Below are 21,389 nucleotides of genomic sequence, written 5' to 3' on the forward strand. Positions count from 1 at the left end.
TGCTGGCCCAACCGCTCCCACATGGAAGACACTCCCATTCCAGGGTTCTCCTGCCCTCCGGCCGATGCCTGCCCCTCTGATGTTGATGGCCCCGAGCCATGATGCCTCCCACGTCGAGCCTGCCGCTGCCTCCGACGCAACTGCCTCTGCCAGCACGACGGCATCCAGGCTGATGGAATCCACCGACACCGTTGTGCATGTGCCCTGCCCGATGATGCCGTCACATCCTCCATCTGCTGGGGTCCAGTTGCTGGTGTGTCCACCCCTGCTGGACCTCCGACTCCCGATTGTGGCAGTGATGGGATCCCCACCGAGATGGCTGCGTTGGTCGGGGCAGGTCCACAGGGGGCCCTGGTGGCATCTGGGCTGGAAGACGGCATGGAGAACAACTGGCGCATAGCCTCCACAGAGGAGGAGAGGGTCGCCAGAGTGGCCGACACATGTACGAAACCCCGACCATGGCCGCTCCCAACTGGGCCACGTTGGCACAGTGCTCTTCGTGATGACGTGCATGCTCCCCCCGGGAAGCACGCACGTCATCACGAATGACACCCGTGCGCAACGCGGCACCAATCAGGACCTTCTCCATACGGCCAGGGGTCCCCTCGTGCGCAGGTGGAGGGGAGTCAGATTACATGGACATCCCCCCACCTGCGGACGGGCCTGGGATGGGGCATCCCTGCTGGTGCAGGTGGTGCAGTCACAGTGTCAGTGACAGTGACATGCACAGGCCCCTCCACGGCGACCTGTGCTGCCTCCTGCCCCTGCCCCTGGACTGCACCACTTGCACCAGCAGGGATGCCCCCACCAGGCCCCATGTGCGGCTCAGTAGCGGCCTCCTCCTCCTCTGTGGAAACCACCAACCTGGATGGCTCCACACCGTCTTCCGCCGTTGCAAGCCCCTGTGGGGGCTCATCCCCCCCTTCCACTGCAGCCGTGGGGGCATCCCCGCCGCTTTGCTCCACAGCGCCGTCTCCGCCCTCTTCTTCACTTGGCACTGTGTAGAGGGAGACATAGAACACAAGCATCAGGGTACTGTACAATGGTCCCCTAGACAGGAAGCAATAGCAGATGAGTGGCACTGTCAAAGATCACTTCCATCATGTCCCTCCACAACACATGGGTCAGTGCAGGCAAAACACATGGAGTAACAGGCATGGCGCATGCTATGGACATTAGCATACATGTCCAAGGGACTCTTGAAACATACAATGTTGTTTTGGAACTCACATGCATCATGGGTCATGCCTATCACATGCACACACTTCACCGTAGTTTCATCCATCTGGCCTCGTACACCCCAGACACAGTGGATGCAAGGATAAATAGGCTGCATCAGTGAATCTGAACATTGTCACAGACATGTGTCATGCATCCATGGCATTCACAAGTCACAGACACGCAGGTCAGACACACAGACATGGACACCATACATGTACATGGTATCAGCACCCATCCCTCACCCCCACCCATGTCCAGGAACAGAGACTGGCATGCTCTCATGTGTCCATTCCGCATAGGGCTCCCCATGTTGCATTTAAACACATGCACCAACCGTGTGGTTCACACATTACTGGTCTCACATGCATGACCATGATGTCCCTGCACACACACATGCGTACATGGCCTATGTCACACATACAGGCAAGTATCAGACAACCAGCACACTGTAACATGCCCTGTCTCACACAGCAATGCTTGGTCACTTACCGCTCGACTCCAGACAGGTCTGCCTCTCAAGGATCTGGGCATGGAGCACTGGGCGTACGCGTTCCAGGACCCTCATCTGGATGGTACTGATGCTGCCCCGGCCCCCCTCCACGAGGTGCTGGGCCTTTATGAGGGTCCTGGACCTCAAGTCCTCCCAGCGCTTCTTGACTTGCTTGATGTTGCGGGTTGCCACCCCCTCCGCGTTGATGGAAACCACAAAGTCATCCCAGATCCTGTCCCGTCCTTCCTTGTCGGCACGTGATGATCCGAAGAGGGCATCATAATGCCCCAGGACAAGCTCCACCAGGACACCAACTTCCTTCTGACTGAAGCTGGTGGCCCTCTGCCCCTCTGGCTGGGGGTCGCCAGTGGTCTCATATGGTGTTTGCCCCGACATGACGACCCCCGAGGCAGGCGTGGGTGGGCAACTGGGTCCTGGGGCTGTGCTGTGGAGCGATGGTATCCCAGTCGGGAGTCTTCTGTTCCAGCAGGGGTGGGCACTGCAACTGGACCCCTGCAGATGGCTGATGTGCAGGCACCAAATGGCAGGGCATGAGGGCAGCAGGCAGTCAGGCAGCAGCAGATGGCAGGCGTGCTCAGGGCTCTGGGGGGCAGTGATTCGGCCTTTTGGGCAGGAGCGTGGTCTTCCGTGTGTTTTCGCGTGGCCAGCTTGATACGGAGTGATTTGGCACGTGAAAAAATTGCACATCAGCGTGTAATTCGAGGAAAGGCCCTTAGCGCATAAGTGCGTCTGCACGCAAACGCGATTTCATTGGACCAAAGGCCCTTAGCGCGTAAGCGCGTCAGCACGCATACACGATTTCATTGGACCAAAGGCCCTTAGAGCGTATGCGCGTCTGTGACATATCGTGCACGGGCGTTGCCCTGGCAGGGCTTGAAGATCCCACGTGGATTTCCATTGCTCTGTACGTGCTTTCCATGGGGTGCGGTGCGTGTGTTTTCCAGGCGTTGGGGTTCACACGCTATTACTTCACAGCGGGTGGGTGTTGGCTACGCGTTCTTCTACACGCAGACGGTGAGTGTTACCCCGCTCGCCCAAGGCCTATCGCGTGTGAAAATTCCCGCGCACCCCCGAAATACACGTACCCCGCTCAATCGCGTGTGAAACTTCCCGTGCACCCCCGAAATACATGTACCCCGCTCAATCGCGTGTAAAACTTCCCACGCACCCCCGAAATACACGTACCCTGCTCAATCGCGTGTGAAACTTCACGCGCACCCCCGAAATACACGTGCCCCGCTCGCACAGGCCCAATCGCAGTATGGGACATTCATCATTGCTGTATATTGCCACTTTTGTAATGCGCAGGGACGCTACCGCCTGCCTTCGTGTGGTGGACATGTTTCGGCTTGTGCGTGTCTTTGGCTGTGCGTGGCTTTGCCCTATTCGATTCCATGAATATGTGTGGTTCGAGTGCGTGTGGGCGTTCCGTCTGCTTCCCTGCAGTACATCCCCAGTTACGCCCTTATTTTCGCACGTTGTTCCCCATTCCGTGCGTTACGCCCCGTGTTCTGCCCGTGTATGCGCCGAGGTTGTGCGCTTTCACTGTGCGCGTCGCGCACGCCGTTCGGGATGTTGCAGTAACGTGTGCGCCATGCACGTGTTTGGCGCACATCCCGAGGAAAACACGCGCAGGGACTTCCATGAATGGCATGCGTGCGCGTGTGCCTGTTTTTTCGCGCTTGCGCCAAGATTTTCGGCGCAGGTTTGTTCCATGAATCGGCCCCACAGAGTCTCTTGGAATATCGTGTGGACACAATATGTATACTCGTTTAATTATCCCTGTAGGAGACCTTGGGATGCAAATCACTGATCTAACAGCGGGAACAGATCATCATCATTTTTTTCCTTCAATAGAAAGATGTGCTTGGGGCACCGATGAGAGGTAGGGATACCTTAAGTAGTATGAAGATATATTAACACTTATGAACTTTGTATGTCCATAGTATAAGGTTATTAAAACACCACTATTATGTTATTATGTTTGTAGGATACAGATTACCTTGAAGGATTTATGACTAAGGACACAGCAACGCACAAGCATTATAGAAAAATATTAACTTGCTCCTGAAGAAGGGAACTTGATTCCTGAACGCGTTGAGCTATTTGTAACAGTAGTGAACATTTACCACATATGACACTACGAATGCAATATTGTACCCCAAAAAATGTATATATTAATTAATATATATGAATTACACAAATATGTTTAATATTGCTGCTTAATGAAGGGCATGTATAAATAAACTGCACAAAATTGATGCAGGAAATTGTGACTATGTGAATGTGGTTATTATTGCAAACAAATTGAATTGAGTCAACATTGTCATTACTGTGATTCTATAAATTAACAAATGGTATCAACCAGTATAATATAGTTAATTATTTCCACTCCTGCTTATCAGTAGGACAAAATATATCTGATTAAGTGAAAACATTTTTTGACTAACAGTGACCTTGTATAATGTCGGGACCTATTATTTGCCTTTGGGCAATAACTCAAGTGTGCAGGGGACGCGAGTGATCCACAGCCCATGGTCACTTTTGTGTTTTCTCTATTACCACTACCTAGTGTCAGGGTAGTGTTTCTCTCCTCTGCACCTCACCAATTTGGTAGACATCCCTAAATTATCCATTTACAACTCAGTGTGGAGTAGTGTTTTGGTTTTTTCGCAGATACATACTTTGTACAGGCTAAACAGGGAGACAATACATGAACGACTGAACCTAATCCAGACTGACATAGGGTGATGTCACACTCAGTACCACTTTCCTTGGACTAATTTCCCTGATCTGGTCTGTGTGCACAATTTACACACACAAGCCATACCACTGTTGTTGAAGCTGATGTTGATCCTGCACTTCTTCGCCACAAGCACGTTGTAGCACTCTGTGGGCCAGCTGCATGGCATATTGCAGCCTACCTTCTCCAGAGTGATGGTGCAGGTGCTGGAAGCCCTCCTGTGCCATGTGGGCCAGCATATCACCCTCCCAACCACCCTGGCACATGTAAATGCCACCACAGCCCACTTTTACATGCTTGCAGGCATGCTAAATATCACAAAACAAAAAAGTGTCCTGACAGGTTCACTAAACATATATATAAATTTAATTTATAATAAACTTCTCAATACCAGAAATATGGCACAAGCTATCTAAAGTGTTTCCTAGGTATGTGTTTTACAGTTTTCTGTGTCCACCTAAGTTTTCATAGGGATACATTTTACAAAAATCACCATTTCGTACTTCTGCTAAATATGCCTGGTACATTGGACTGCACACATGTTGAGCTGGTGCACTCCCACGCCACAGAGGAGGTATACAGGAACCGGAAGCAGTACTATTCCCTCAACATACAGATGACCTGTGACGCTGACCTGGCCATCACAGTTCCCAGGGTCAACCCACAACTCCATGGTTCTGCGGAACAGCACCCTGCCAGCATACATGGTGCAGCACAGCAGACAAAGGACCCGGATGTGGTGTGAGTACATGGGCAAGTGCACACACATTGCTGGCTGGGTCACAGGCCAAAGGGGGGGCATGATACAAATGCATGTCTCAAAACCACCATGCATCAGAGGGAACAACCAGCGCATGTCCACAAAACACTGGTGTATCACCAGACTGTATCATTCAGTCAATGTCAATTACATACCTGAATCTCGAGGATGTAAACAGGCAACACACTACATGTACCAAAATGCAACACTGCTGCTCCACCTGGCTGGCAGACCGGCACCCGCGAGCAGAGCATGTTGGATGCACCGGCACCATTCTGAATGGTGCCAGTGCATCCAACCTCCCCATTCCCATTGAGCCCTATGGGACTCAAATGGGAATGGGGAGCATTTTTTTCCATCGCCCACAAATGGGCATTATGGGGGCCGGCGGGCCGTAATGACCCAGTAATTGCCTGTTCACGAGTGCCAGAAAAAAATGCAAGTTTGGCAGCAGCCTGCCGGTTTTACTGGCAAGGCTACCGCCAAACTTGTAATGAGGCCCAATGTATTTTTGCATCAATTATAAAACAGTGGCATCACTGTCATGGTCACATTTGGGAGCATCTTTTATCCACAAAAGCATGTGGATGTGGGGTGCTCCTCTGGATTGATATTCTGTTCTCCAAAAGAAGTGTTCTTCTTCTCCTAGTGGAGGGGTAGTTTTATTGCAGATGAAGTGCAGCATGGCAGTGAAGAGATGGTGAAAATATCTTCAAACATTGACAGGGTCAATGGAACAGAGTTCTTGTGTTGTTTTTATATCTATTCTCTCTTTAATTTGATTTGCAATTCATAAGAAGTCATGGACTTCATCCCATGCATATTCTGCACAACTTAAAGTAACAAACTATGTAGGGTGGCCTAGGTTCGCTTAGCATACAACATACATCAGCATGACGTCCGACCCAGTATTCTTTTGTACCATGTATGTTTGCCTAGAGAACTTCATCTTTGTCCTTTATCTTTTGAAGCAGTTGGGTAGCTAACACGTTTAAGAAATGAGAAACTGTTTTGAATGTGTGTGCAACTCCATAACATAGAGTTGTTAGTTTGCTTTTAAACAGGAGGTGGAAAATGTGTTCTACATTTTGCCTCAATCTTGGGTCTTCATGTAAGAGTGATATTCTGAGCACTAATTTGTGTGGATCTTTCATCATATCTTGCTCCTTTTTGCTGTAGGAAAGAGTAGAGGGAAAGAACGTGCTTCTACACTTTTCTCCCATATTCTCACTGGGGATCCTTTGGTTTGAAGCATTTGACATGTTTCTAATGCATCTTTTATGGTGTCTTTCTAATGAAGTGGGTCAAATATATACTGGACTAAAATGTTGGCTACAATAACAGGATCCGCACGTCAAATTGGGAAAATTTTGGGGAATGTTCAATTTTATGGGTGGTTTCTCTTAGGTTTCCCTCTATGTTTCCTCTATGTTTATATCTCTGTAGTATTCATTGTTTTCTTTAAGATTCTGTAGGGCTTGTCTAACCTGGTTTAAGTCGACTAGTTGTTGCAAAATAGTTTTGTCTTTTGTTGGTACACCAGTAACTAGTACAATTAAAGATTGTTCAATTGGCTGTTGTACTCCTAGAGAGTCTACATTTTCTTTAAGATCTAATAGCAAATATACTACTTTGCCACAGATGCCTTTTAGTAACTCGGCTGGAGGCAAATTGGCCGTTTTTGGGTTGAAGGCGTATTATAACTTGAAATGGGTGTACTGTTTGGATTATAATGCTCTCATATAAGTTAAGGTGTTGGAGAGCTTTAGGAAGTGGGAACATTTCTAAGTTATTATTTTTATTTATTATTATTTCTTTTTATTTGAATTCAATTGTTATTAACAATTTTTACAAAAAGACGGGATTGTTTATTTATTTCTCCCAGTTCAATTTTCCAGTTATTGATGATGCCTCTTATGTTTTATTCAGGCTTGTTCGAGACTTTCCAGTATTGTCTCTTTGGCCTTGTATCTCATTTCTTGTTCAAAGCCAATGCTCTTTAGGATCTTTGCTGTGGCTATTACCAGTGGGATGTTTTCTCCATTGATCATTCTATGCCACATATGTTCCTCCTCCCATATCTTTGCTGCTTCTAAGTGATGCTTTAGGTAGATTTCTCTTGAACTTGTGGTGCCTGGACATCGCAGCAGAAGGTGTCATATTGTTTCTATTTGAGTCCCATCCTTACAATAGCGACATGAGTTTAAACGGGATTGGCGCCTGATGGCCAGTATCTTGTTCGTTTTCAAGACGTTTAGCCGTGCTTTTAGGTAGGTGGCACGCAGTATCCTGTCAAGAGATTTGATCAGATATTTCATTGGTTGATCAACTGTTTGCGTGTTCAGGGGCAAGTGTGATGTTATTTTGTAGCTCGCAGCTGTTTTGAGAGTTTGTGTCCAATCCCAGATTTTGTGTTTGTCCTTAACCTTTTCAGGATTGAAAACTAGTTCCTTTTTTGAGCTTCCAATGTCGGCTAAGGGGTTCAAGTTTTTGTTAGCCCAATCCGTTAGCATTTTGTTCCTGCCACTTTCCATTTCTTTACTGATTATCTCCAGCAGCTTCGGGCGGGGGATTTTCTGGATCTTACTAAAGAGCATCAAGCCATTCCTGTCAATGACCGCTTTTAGCAATGTTAAACTGAGTTATTTTCTAATCGAAGCAAACAGAGTGCCAGTCGGTAGTTTCAGGATTTTGCACCAATAGAGGCCTTCCAATTTATTCCAGATTTCCTCTGGAATTTGTGGAGTTGCCTACATTCCATATGATATTGGAAGAATCGAAAACTGGCCACATTTTCTGTCCAGAATCACTGTTTGCGACATTAATGAGTTCATCTTAGAGAAGAGTACGTCTTGTATCAGCATTTCTACTGGACTCCTATTTAATGTCACTCCAAGGTATTTGTAGTTACATACAGTCTCCAGTTTCTTTCCTTCCAGGTGCCATTGCATCTTTTCCATCCTTCTGGTGCTATTCTCCATGACCATGATCTTGGTTTTATTGGTGTTAATTTCCAGGTAATGTAATCCGCATAGATGAGACGTGGGACCTTCTCCCCTCCTACTCTTGGTGGGAAGGATCTTATGTTGTCATACAATTCTTTAATGTCCCCCATGTAAGCGTTATAAAGTGCGGGAGCCAAGGGAGCCAAGGGACAACCCTGGGACAACCCTGTTTGACTCCTTTTGTTGTTTTTATCAGGTCTGAGAGTTGGCCGGTGCCATTAAGTCTTACTCACATGGAGGTTTCAGTGTAGAGTAGTCTGACAGGGTCTAAGACTGAGTTGGGGCATTTCCATGTTGTTAGTTTTGACCATAGTCTTTCTCTGTTCACCCTGTCAAACACCTGCACTAGGTCGATGAATGCGATGAACATTTTTGGATGACCTTCCAATACTTTGGCTTTCAAGATGCGGATTAGCATGATGTTTACAGATGTGCCCAGGTTTTTCACAAACCCTGAATGAAAGGATCGGCACAGCCAGCCGTTCTGATCCATGTTAAGTTTGTCTACAAGTAAGGATCCAAACAGCTTGCCTACCACATCAAGCAGGGCTATCGGTGGATAGTTCTTGGGGTCATGTCTCTCTCCTTTTTTGAAAATGGGGACGATACTGGCAGTTTTCCATGAGCCTGGTATGGTCCTTAAGGTCATGCATCGCCCGATAATTATGTTGATCAGCTCGGCCTACTCTGCCGGATTAGCTTTTAGTTGGATATTCGTAATCCTGTCTGGGCCCTGTGCTCTTGAGCTGTTCAAGTTTTTGATTTTGTTTATGATCGATTCTTTATCGTGTTCTATATCCCAGAAACTTTGTTGTGGCTTGTGATCAGTTCTTTCTGTGTTGGGGCTTTGCTTGAAAAGCTCCCAGAAGTACGGCATCCAGGCGTTTGCACTCACACAGTTTTGTAAATTGTTCTCTGTGGAGGATGAAGTTGCTTTAACTAATGACCAGTAATCGTTTGATTTTCTGTTTGAAAGTGCTCGTAGCATAATTTCTAAATCCTTTTGGTGCAAAACTCATCGATGGTTCCTTTGCCAGTTTCAATATATGCTTCTTGCTTTCACTGCTTGTGCTTTATTGTTTTTTATTGTTTTCTGAAGGATAGATTTTGGCGTTCCTTATTGCATGGCTCATGACTTTCCTCCTTTCTCTTATTTCAGCGTTGTAAACGTGTTGTTGTGAGTTTGACATTTTCCTTGACTTTAGGTATGTCACAAGGAGCGGTTGATAGTCTAAAGCCGGCGTGAGGTTGGTTGGTGTCGTTTGGTTTTCCTGTTCTTTATACATTTTCATAATTGTACAGATAGCTTCCTTCGTTGGTTTTAAACGGAATCCATGGGAGGAACTCTCCAGAGGTGTTCTCATTGTTAGTGATCTGGCTTTATGGGTGGGCCAGGTAGCCGTTAGAATATTGTGATCACTAGGTTGTGTTTCGATCACTTCAAAAGTGGTTATGATTGAATATAACTCCTTTGAGACGTAGGTGTAATCTATGGTGCTTCCTGCGCCGTCTCTTTCCCAAGTCAGGGTTAGCTTTTTGTTCTTATTCGTCAAGGAATGAAGGTTGTGAAGGTCCCATGATTCCATTAACTTAACCCAGGCTACACCACGTTTCCACGATTCTGCTTGTTGCCTGGTGTTGGTGGCACCCAATTCTTTTGTTTTTCTACTTGTATCTTCTCCAAACTCAAGGCAATTGGCATTTAAATCTCAACATATAATTATGTGGCTTATGTTGTGTACTGTAATGACCTCTTCGATGGTAGAATTGATGGTGTTCAGGAAAGTCTTTGTTGGGAGTACTTGTGGATTTCAATAGATGTTCATCACCAGGAGCAAATCTGTTATGGTCCGTGTAGTTTGACACTTGCGATGAGTCCATGAGAGCAGTGCAACCTGCACAAAGGTAGTTAATGTTAGGACCTTTATCATGTGAAGTGAACTCCCAGAGCGCACTGCCATCAAAAGGCCCAAAGAGGGTCTGCCTTTTGACCCCTTAGAGGCAGGTGCTAAGCTGATTGCATAGCAAGTCAAAGTGACCCAAATTGACATCTAACACAGTGAGATGCACATGACCTCTGGTATTAAAGGAACCAAGCATCAGCTGTTTAGTTTGATGGTCTTCCAATTGTGTCACTAAGGGTACCAGTGGATCTGATGGAGTTGGTTGCTATTTGCAAGAGTTACACGTTAGGGCTCCGGGACCCACGTCCATCTCTTTAGTTCTTTATCCGAGAGTGATTTTAGTTGCACTTTGACCAGAGGGTTGTGTCTCTCCTTTTGTTTTTCTTGGTTTAACGTGAATTTCAAGTTTGAGAATGGACCATGAAGTTTGCGTTTGTCAACTCTATGGTGTTCATTGTTTGACTGGCAGTTGCGTAGATGTTTAAAGTTGTCTTGCCTCGAGTTTTTGTGATGGTCATCAAACTTGAAGTCTTCTTTTCTTTTCTTAGTGTACTTCTCAATTCCTGCCTGAAACTGCACTGGTTACCTGGCCACCCTTTCTGATCTCTGGCCCAGGCCCTGTCAATTGCCCACCTGCACTGCCTCCCTGGCACCCCCTGCACTTGGGGACCGTTTTTCTGTATCCCTTCAGTCCCCCTACCAGCACTTATGTCTGCACTTCCTTGCACTTGCCACTAGCTGGCTGTTTTATTTGTCTTATTTATCTTATTTATTCCGCCTTCCCATGTACTGCACTTTTCCCTCTCGCTTCCCCCCGCGCACTTCTCCTTTCCCCCCTTCCCATGCACTTGCGCGATCTGAATGACACCTGGCCTAGTAGGATCGTTGTTTGTCCTCCTTGTGCCCCCTCCTTGCCTAATCGCGCCTTGAAACACTTATGTATAGGCGGGTTATAAATGCCATATCATATCATATCAATTACCACATGATTGTCTTTGTTCTCCACTCTGTTGTGTCGGATTAGTGGAGATCTATTCTCACATGAAGTTCTTTGGTTGTGGTCTCTCGATATCGGGATCACCAAGGATCTGTAGCTTCTAGATCTTTGTTTTTAAACAGGCGGGTTCGCCCTATCCCTTTTGAGCAAAGGGATCAAGCCCTCGATTCCTCGTTCCTCTGAGGATGTTTCTCTGAGGTCATTTCCCAATCGCTGTACTTTTCCAGCGGCTTTGATTAACATAAGCTTGATGCTTGGCGATGGTAAATGTAAATAAATACTGTCCAGCCAGCCGCTTCTGGCAAAAATTGACGATCTTTATGTCATCTCTTCTGATGCTCTTAAGGTCCGATACATGTTTGAGTAGGTCCATTACCTGGTGCATATCCCAAGCAACCAAAGACCAGCTAGACAACCCGATTACAGTAGACGAAAAAGTTAAGGCCATCACAGGCTTGCCGAAAGACAAGGCCCCCGGACCCGATGGACTTACCTCTGATTTTTATCAGGAGCATATGGCGCTTCTGGCTCCCAGATTACTGGAGGTCTGGACTGAATCACTCCGTGAGTCCACTCTCCCTTTGTTGCGGTAAGCAATTATAACTATTCTTCTTAAGCCCGGTAAACCTAGTGATGATTGCGGGTCCTACAGACCACTGTTGCTAATGAACCTAGACACAAAGATATTTGCAAAAATTATAGCGAACAGATTCCTGCCGATCATGCCATACCTGGTGCATGAAGACCAGGGCGTCTTCGTACCTGGGCGGTCGACTGTGCTAAATATTAGATGTCTTTTTAATGTCATGTCTAGGATTGATCAAAATATAGAGGCGTGGCAGTCACATTGGATGCCCAGAAGGCCTTCGATATGGTCTCATGGTGCTACATGTGGGAGGTCCTGAGGAAAATGGGGGTGGGCCGGAATATGATCGGATACATCAAGTTACTGTACACATGTCCCACAGCTAGGGTTTTGGTCAACTCCCTGACATCTGCATTTTTCGCTTTACTTAGGGGTGCCCGACAGGGTTGCCCGTTCTCCCCTATCCTCTTCGCATTGGTCATTGAACCAATGGCGGATTATGTTAGAATGCGACATGCCTGCAAATGAATACGATTAAGGGACACCCCGAGATAATTTCACTCTATGCAGATGATGTACTCCTTTATGTTAGATGCCCCGCTACTCACCTCAACCCTATCCTGCATGACATAACGCGAATAGGTACCTTTTCTAGCTTCAATATAGACTATTCCAAATCCAAGATATTCCCGCTTACGAGTAACACTCAACAACCCATGTGCGAGTATCCTCTGTGTTGGTCCCCGGGAGAAATTAAATATTTGGGGGTCCAAGTCTCATTACCTAAATCGACCCTGCTGGCTGAAAACTATACCGCTACTGCACAATACACTGAATCCAAAATAATGAGATGGCGCTCCCACCCACATTCACTAGCGGGGAAACTCTCATTGATCATTGATGCACATGTTTTGGACCTGTGTCAAACTTAGCGGGTTCTGGGATGAGGTTCTATGGGCTCTTTCGGATATTGTTGGTGCCACGGTTCAGCCGGACACAGTTGGTGTGTTGTGTGGGGTGTGGAGGAGTGATAGTGCTAAGAACATGTCTAAAATGTCAGTTGTATGGTGTGTAAGAAATGTGTGTTGCAATGCTGGAAGTGCTCTTCCCCTCCCCCCCTTTGAAATGTGGCTGAAGGCACTCACCTGGTCTGCATTTTGTGCTTATCTCATCAGGCTGCCCAATGTCATACTCAAAACTATCCTCCCCTGGAGCCCCACAAGGGTAACCCGCCAAGCCAGAGCATTGTGTAGCACAGGGCTATGTCCAGTGCATTCAGGAGCATCTGTATGTGTTAACTGCCACTGTGGAATGTGAACTATGTCCACCTAACTGTATGGGAAATTGTCATTGACTGTGTATGTTCTAAACTTCTGCCTATAAATAAAGTTTTTTTTTCAAGAAAATAGATTTCCTGGAATGTTTTACTGTGTCTATGTTAACGTTGGTAGATAGATATTGAATTATGTTCATTTTTAGGTCTGGTTTTATTTGTATATCTTTTTTTGCAAGTGGGGGTTGATTTTTTCTAGTGCTGGCTAATTTACTTTCATTGAGTGAGGTTACTAGCTGTTCTGTTTTAATGTTTTGTATGCATTGTTTTAGAGGTTGATGAGTATATGGCTTATTCTTTTGTATCTGCTCTATATTTTCTTTGTTTTCTATGGAGTTGGTTTTTAGTAGGCATTCTGTTCTGTCTGTTGGGAAAAAGGAAGGTTTCTGTTTGAAAGTTGTGGAATGTGTATGCATGTTTTTCCATGGGTGTATGGGTGCTATTATAGAGATGAATAGAGTGCTGTGTGTATAGTAGGATGATAGGTGTGGTTGAAAAGGTTGTAAGAATAAGACGCTGTGTAGGTGTCATGGGCTTGGGTAAAAGTGACATTGAAATCGGGTGATGTTATATAAAATAAATATATTCATTTGATGAGGAATGCGTAATAATAAAGTATTATTAGTAGAATGTGTTCATCAGTGCTGCTGTCAGTGAGTAAGGGAGTGGTGGTTTGATTTAATAACTAGGAATATTATGACGTGTTAATGTTGTGTTGATGCAATAGAAAAGGGGTGAGGAACAGTGTGTATGCGTGTTAATGTGTGTTAATAATTTGTAAAGCAATGAGTGTGAAGTGTATTGGGTTGGAATTGAGGAATTGAGGTGGATAGGGGTGTGGAAGAATAAAGAAATTACATTGTGGTATAGATATTGATGAGAGATGGTTGGGTTCTCAGGCAGTAAGGAATTGGTGGTGTATTGAATAAAGAGCAATGTTCAGATAGGATTAGAAAGAGTGTGAATGTGGCAAGAGAATGAGTAAGAGTGAAATGCAATATTGTTCAGTAGAAACAAATAGTTTAGGCTAATATATACTGAAAGTGGTATCCAGTCAAATTTTCGAAAACACATTTGCAAAATGTCATTTTGTCGGAAAAAGAATTCTGAAAAAAAGAATTCTGAATGTTGTTTTTTATTTTATATGTTTTATTTTTGTTTCGTTATTTAAAAAAAAGTGTCAATAAAATAAAAAAAATTCAATTGTTTTTTCTCTGCATTTTGGTGTCGAAAAAATGGCATTTCGAAAATGTGACGTTCGAAAAAGTCACTATGACCCCTGAAAGTACATTGTTAAAATTAGAGAGCTATACATGCTATATTAATATACTTACATTGTAGGATTTAAAGAGTTTTCTTTGTTTGATAGTTGTCTTTGTCAATCTTCTTTTTTCCTGTAATTGTGAAAGAAAGTTAGTTGGTATATGTGGTAATGGTGATGTAGTTTTACTAAAAAACGTTGTTATTTATTAAGATAGGAGGTATTATTGGAAAAAAGAGTGAATACAGTTGTGTTATGTGTGGAGTGCTAAAGTATGTTAACTAAGTTGTTACAATAATTGCACTATAAGAAGTGCAGCTTGACATATTAGAAGCAACAGGGCAAACATTGCCTTACTGTAAAAAAGATGCAAATTAAGTTAATTTTTGCAGCACAGGAAAGTTTGCACTAGGGTTAATATGGAATAGTATTAGCTGCTTCAACAAAGTTTGCATTGATGCGTAAAATGCATGAAAAATGTATTTTTTGGCAGTAGGGCAATATTTGTCCTGCTGCTTTTAATATGGAAAGTGCACTTGTTGTAATGTGTTTGATTTGTAATGTGGTGCAGTGTTTTTAAAAAGTAGGGCAAACTGTGGCCTAGTGGCAATACTGTGGAACCTTGAGTTGCAGCAGTGTATGCTGTTAATATATGGTGTGTTGTAGTACTGGTTGGAAAAGAAAAGTCTTTTTTGTGTAAGGAAAAGTGTTGCATTTAGGTTTCCATGTCTGTAGCAAGAATTTATGGAAAGGGGAACATGTGTATATACATTGGCACTATACACATATATGTGAGCAAGTGGTGAATGGTAGAACAGTAGGGGATATGGCGGCAAAGGTTGGATAGTATGGTATTTATACATAAGGAAAAATGCTCTTGTTTTAAAAATGTTTATTTGTAGGACCATTTTGTTGAAAATAAAAAAATGCATATGTGCATGTAGAGATGCAGTGTTTAAAACGTATTTCTACAAGTCAGGGACATTCAGTTACCAAAGATTTGTAGAACACTGATAAGTGGCAGTTGGTGTGAGGATGTCCAATTTTGGCAGTACATGTGGGTAACTAGAAATTGATGTGACCAGGCACAGAATGTTGCAATACATGGCATTTGATAACAGTGGTTAAAAAAGAGAATAGGCTTATTGAGATGCTTATTACAGCGAAAGTGACAGCAACCCTGTATATATAGTTATAAATGTGTTGAAATAAATTACTTTAAAAGCATGGGGGCGTTGCCAGCAGTACCACCAATGTGGCTGCACTGTTAATGGCCTCCACACAAAACCCATCCTAATGTGATGAATTGCAGGTTCTACCACAATGCCGGACCGTTTCCATGCACCCAGTGGGCTCGGAACCTGAGAGGCACAGAATGAGCTGATCTCCAGCAGCAAACGGCCCCAAATCGCTGTGGGAGAGGCAACGGAGTGGAAGCCCAGCAGAATGTATTTTCCCTCGAAGATGATGGAGAGGGTATAGTGAGTCGATGCTGCGGCAACTCCGGTGCCTCCCACTCAGCAACAAGGGGCCCTCACCTAGATGGCCCCCGCATACACTGCAGCCCGCAATCCTGCAGACCTGGGGAGGTGAGACTGTCCCCCCCACTGGCATAGAACGTCAGAGGTGTGGGAACACCAGTCAGCGGAGTCCAGCGGACTGAGGGAGACGGCTCCCACCTCCAGTACAGCAGGCTGCAGATGACTCTGGCCCCTCTGCCTGACGACCAGCGCTTGAGGGAGGAATAGCACTGGGCCACCGGAATGGTTCATCTGTGAATGGCATGACCCCAACGGCCCCTGCACTGCCAGCAACTCTGCAGGGATACATACCTTGTATCTGCTTACCTCGGCACCGTAGCTTGTCTCCCGAGCTCTGTGCCTTCCTCTTGCTCCACAAAGACGATGGGACGCCTTGTTGGGTTCCCCTGTTCACTACGACACCAGCACCTTGCTGTGGAAGCCCGTAGCCCTCCTTAAGGTAACAGGGGCTTGAGAAGCAGCTCCTTGACAGCAACGGTGGGGAGCAAGGAGGACAGAAGAGGCTGAGACTAAGCCCGTCGGGCTAACCACATAAAGCAACATCATCCTGGTGGACAGCCGGGGGAAGAAAATGGGGAGAGGGATTATTGCTCCATCCTGAAATATATTGTTGATGGATCAAACCAGGAACTAGTAACAAGGGGTAGCCTGCTCCACATCAAAAGGAAGTTAGCGCTGAAATGCTCAATTCCCCTAAAACCTGGCTCCTAGCCCACCAGACTGTGGCCCTTTGAGTGAAGAGGTTCAGAGACCAAGGCAGCCATTGGAGAGAGGGGAATCTCGGCTGGACATTAGCAGTAAGTAGAGGTAGTGGTGAAGCCCCTGCCAATGTGCCCCACTCACCTGGACCTCCTGGACCAAAAACCCGGCTGAGAGAGAAACAGCCTTGTATCTTGTGAGACTTCCCCTCACTGGTGCTTAAAACATGTCCAAGCACTCAAAAGCTCCAAAAAGTGGGGACATCGCCACCATGCTGCTCTCGGCAGAGAAAGGCAAGTGACAGGAAACAGGGAGATCCCCATCTCAAGCATCGCCCAGTGCAGCAGGACAACTAGCTATTAAAAATGGCATCCAGGCATTCATGCTGGACATCAAGGAGGAATTTCACAGCTGCATGACTGAGCTGATGCCTAAAGGTGAACATACAGATCAGAGAGTCACTGAGCTGGAGCAAAGACTTGTGGACTGTGGGGTACATTGACCAGCCCAGCAGAACTCCCCTACCTCACCAAACTACATCACAGCAGTCACCAGCAGAATGGCTGCACTGGCTCTCTTGAGTACTATCGCATTGCATTAAAACTGCACTTTGCAGTCTCCAAAATGATGGCAGCCCCGTTTTACCACCCACACATGGGGCAAGATGAAACACAGAACACCTTGAAAATTGTTGCCAGTAATTTCTTGATTTGCACCAGAGAAAAGAATTAAGGGCAACGCTGCTAGGCTGTCAGCTTAAAATTTCCCACTGAATAAGGGAAAAGTTCTGCCTTTAAAATGACTGCGCCCTGATGCTCTTTTTTTATCTGTTCAACAATACGCAGTTCTGATCCAGTGAGACCCAGCTAGGTCCCACCGTATTCAGGTTGTCCTCCAGCAAAAAGGGGGCATGTCTCACTGAATGACAGGCTTCGTCAGGCAAGATCTGTGAAATAACAAAGAAAATTCTCTTAGTGGGGTACGCAAAACACTTTCCTTTTTGCAACAAAATGACACAGATAAACCCTTCATAAGAAGCTTTCTCTTTCTTTGCTAATGTCGGTTTGATTGGACCCTTGCTTTGAACAGATTCCTGTGTAGTAGAAATTGACTATGGCTATGCAAATGCTCAGAATAAAGATACCAGGAAAAGCTGCACTTGAAACTGACAGCCAAGGAAAATGAACCACGTGTAAATTGGTGCTTTTACAAATAAGAAAATATCGGTTTAAAATGAAATGTTGAATTAAGGCCCTGTCCCTGCAAATAACTGTGATGGGGTTTGTTTTAAAACATATATAGGATGCTTAATGCCAACAGTCTTGCTTTCTGGTTCACGCTCTCGTCAGACTCTGTGGCAGTGCTCCAGCCGGGTACAATGGATTTCTGGGATACCTAGGTGTGTCTTTTTAAGCAGAACCTCCCCTCAACTTAAACTGGGGAGCTTCAAAGGCCACTCCAGAGCAACATTGGGAAGTATGCCCTTATTTGGAGGACAAATCTGGCCCATTTGGGGTCAAAAACTATTTTATTAAATAAACTTTAAGAATTTATTTTTGCAACCGGAGAACACAGGAATGCAAAAGTTTAACAGTTTAAATGTAATTTTTGTGGCATTAAAACAATATATTGTGGCTTTCCCTAGCATGTAGGAGACGCAAACGGCAGAAAGATGTAAATCATGGTAAAAGTATACTTGGTGCAACTTTAGAATTACATTTAATGCACACATGCTCTGTGATCATAGGTACACATATGTAAAATTGTAGAATTTTAGTGGAAATAATTCCCACTGAAAAGTGCAAAAGATTATTAGGAGGGCGAAATGACAAAGTACAGACTTGGGAGTTGGAATGTTAGGGTTTCTTATATAGCTCACGGTCGCCCAAAGGCATCATGGCGCTGGAGAGGAGAAAGAGGCCCCAATCACACACCATCATATCCATAGCAGATTAGAAAATATGAGTTTTAAGAGCCTTCCTACAAAACAAATGATTATGGATATTTTTCAATTCAACAGGCAGCTTGTTCCACAGTTGTGCTGTTGCAATGGAAAAGGCACGTCCACCAACCCTGACACGGAGGAATGATGGAACACACAGCAGGCGGGCCAACTCGGACTTCAGGGAGCGCCTGGGAAGGTAGTGAAAGAATTTAGTACATATAAATTCTGCCCCTTGCCCATGCAGAGCATGGTGCACAATACAGATGCCTTGAAATCAATGTGCTGGACCACCGGTAGCCAGTGCATGTGACGCAGAACAAGGGAAAACTTGAGCGCCATAAGGTAATCCAGTCACAACCTGGGCTTCAAAATTCTGGAGGTGCTGCAAGCGGAGGATCAGCCCCTTGGGCTGAGCAAGATAGAGTGAATTACAATAGTCCAGGTGGCTGGATATCATAGTGGCTACAACTAGTGGCCGCAGAACAGATGGTATAAAATGGAGGACTGTCATGCTCTGTATGAAATATGTCATTTGCCTATGTGATTTTCAAAAATGGCACAACTGTAAAAATGTGCAATTTATGTCATAACTGATTTTTGTAAAAAATGACTATGGGAGGGCATTGGCAATTTAAGCTCACACAATAAAACGGATGTCATGTCTTTGAAACCCATCCGGTTGATAGGAAGGCGGTAACAGTAAACCCTGACCAATCCAGTTGTTAGAGACATGTCAAGCCAAAGGCCTTCCCCCATGGTAAATCCGGTGATGTCACCCGCCTTATAAAAGGGGGAGACTCAGAGAGACAAAGAAATTCTCTCTTCTGAATTTACCAGCTCCTGCATATCCAGACATTACATATTCATTCTGCAACATTCCAGATTCCACTGCCAGGCCAGAGCATCGCTGACCCTATCCAGACAGGACCATTGATGCAGAAAAACCCCACTAAAAATCCCAATAACTCAGGGGAAAAAGGGGAAAGGTGTCTGAATCATCAGTGGGATTATCCAGTGCTGCCTGCTTGACCTGCTATCCGCTCTATCCATCTGAGGTGCCGCTGTACAATGATCAGACCTTTGCCCAGCTGTTTTCTTCTGGGAGAGCTTGCCGCTGTGAGCAGTGACCAGATATTGCCCTGCTGCCCAGAAACACAGTGAGCTGTTCAAAATACCCCATTCAAGTGCTTGTTGTGAGTATTTCCCTTCCCCAACAACCACAAACTGCTTTCCTTGCTCTCTACCTTGTATTAGGTTCCACCCTATAGAAATCCCATAACTGCCTTAGTAGAAATCCTTAAAACTGTCAGAATACTCTGTGCATCCTGTCCGTGATCTCTAACTGTTAGCGCCATTCTTCCACTCATTTCTGTCTTGTCCTTAGTACTATTCTGATTAACCCTTTAAGTGCCACGGGTATTTCTCCCCAGTGCCAGGGCCTTTTTTGGTGATTTTGGTATGTGGCCATTCAATGGCTTGTAACTTTTTTGTTACATGAGATATCTCAGCCAAATTTGGCTCCTTTTTTTCCCACATGTAGGCGGTCGTAACGCCACCCAGGAATCCCAGGTTGCTGTAGGGGGGTGAGAGAAAATAAGGAAAATGTGCGAAAAGGTTGGGTTTTTTCAAAAAATGCCAATAAAATGATGTACAAAGAAGCCTGTGGTTTTTTCCTTGTAAGAGCTAGGAACAAATGGTTTGCTGTGCTGAGTTCCCCAATGTGTTGGCTTTCAGGAACAGGTTGAGTGGAAATGGAAAAAAATTATTTTGATGGGGATATGAACCGTTTTGTGAGAGGTAGGCGATTTTTGCCATTTTTGCCAATTGGACATGCATGGACGGAATGGAAGAAAAGGGCAGGAAAGCCAAATTGGAGGACAGAAAGGCATATATTTCTGAAAAGTAGACAATATTCCAAGTTTAGGAAGGGGTGATTTGTATAGGTCAGGCAACAACTAGGTAGGGGAAACTGCCATCGAATGGGGGAAAAGCGGGAAAATGACTGAAAAAAAAGGTATGTGTTGGACATGGTTGGCTTGGTACGGCAATGGCTTCTATGAATTTTGAGAAAAGCAATGCTCTGCTACATTCCCCCGACTCTTGCAGTTAGGAGAGCATACCATTTATGTAGTGTTTGTACAAAACAAGCAATACCACAAGCCAAACACTGAGCCATGGTACACAGGAGTTTTACGCTCACGGCCTGACCAGACGCACTTAGCATGTGTAAATTGGGAAAACCAATGTGGTGAGGAACGGCAGCCATACATTTTTTGAAAGAGCACAGGCAGACCTTTTCAAGGGTAGGTGACTTGTGCAGGTTACAAAAGTGTATGGTGGCTAAAGCAGCGACTAAATGTAGGTCACATTTGGGAAAAGAAAGGGTTGTGAGACAAAGGGCTCCAGCAAATGGGTCAAAACGTTATGAAAACCACACAAACACAACACATGGCCTACCGTCCCGCGTTCCCACAGGTGTCCCGATGAAAACGGTACCTCACATGTGTGGGTGCACCTACCTGGCCGCCAAGGGGAAAGCCTAAAACACAAGTAACCCCAAGTCTGTTTTCACACCGGAAATGTCACACTCTCACATCATGCAGATATGGGCCTCGGGTGTCCAAGCCACCGAGGAAAACAGGGAACCCCATGCATTTCCGAAAAGAGGACACCCGTGGGAATAGGCAGAGGTATGATTTGCGCACATCGCCCCAGATTTTATTACCCAGACAGCCCCGCAAAGTCCGAAATGTGGGGAAAAAAACACCTTTTCCGCACATTTTGCTCGACGCACCCATCGAAACACACCCCCAACAACACATGGCCTACCGTCACGCGTTCCCACAGGTGTCCCGATGAAAACGGTACCTCACATGTGTGGGT

This window comes from Ambystoma mexicanum, chromosome 5p (assembly GCF_040938575.1).
Source record: "Ambystoma mexicanum isolate Mex_15411 chromosome 5p, UKY_AmexF1_1, whole genome shotgun sequence".
NCBI classification, from domain to species: Eukaryota; Metazoa; Chordata; class Amphibia; order Caudata; family Ambystomatidae; genus Ambystoma; species Ambystoma mexicanum.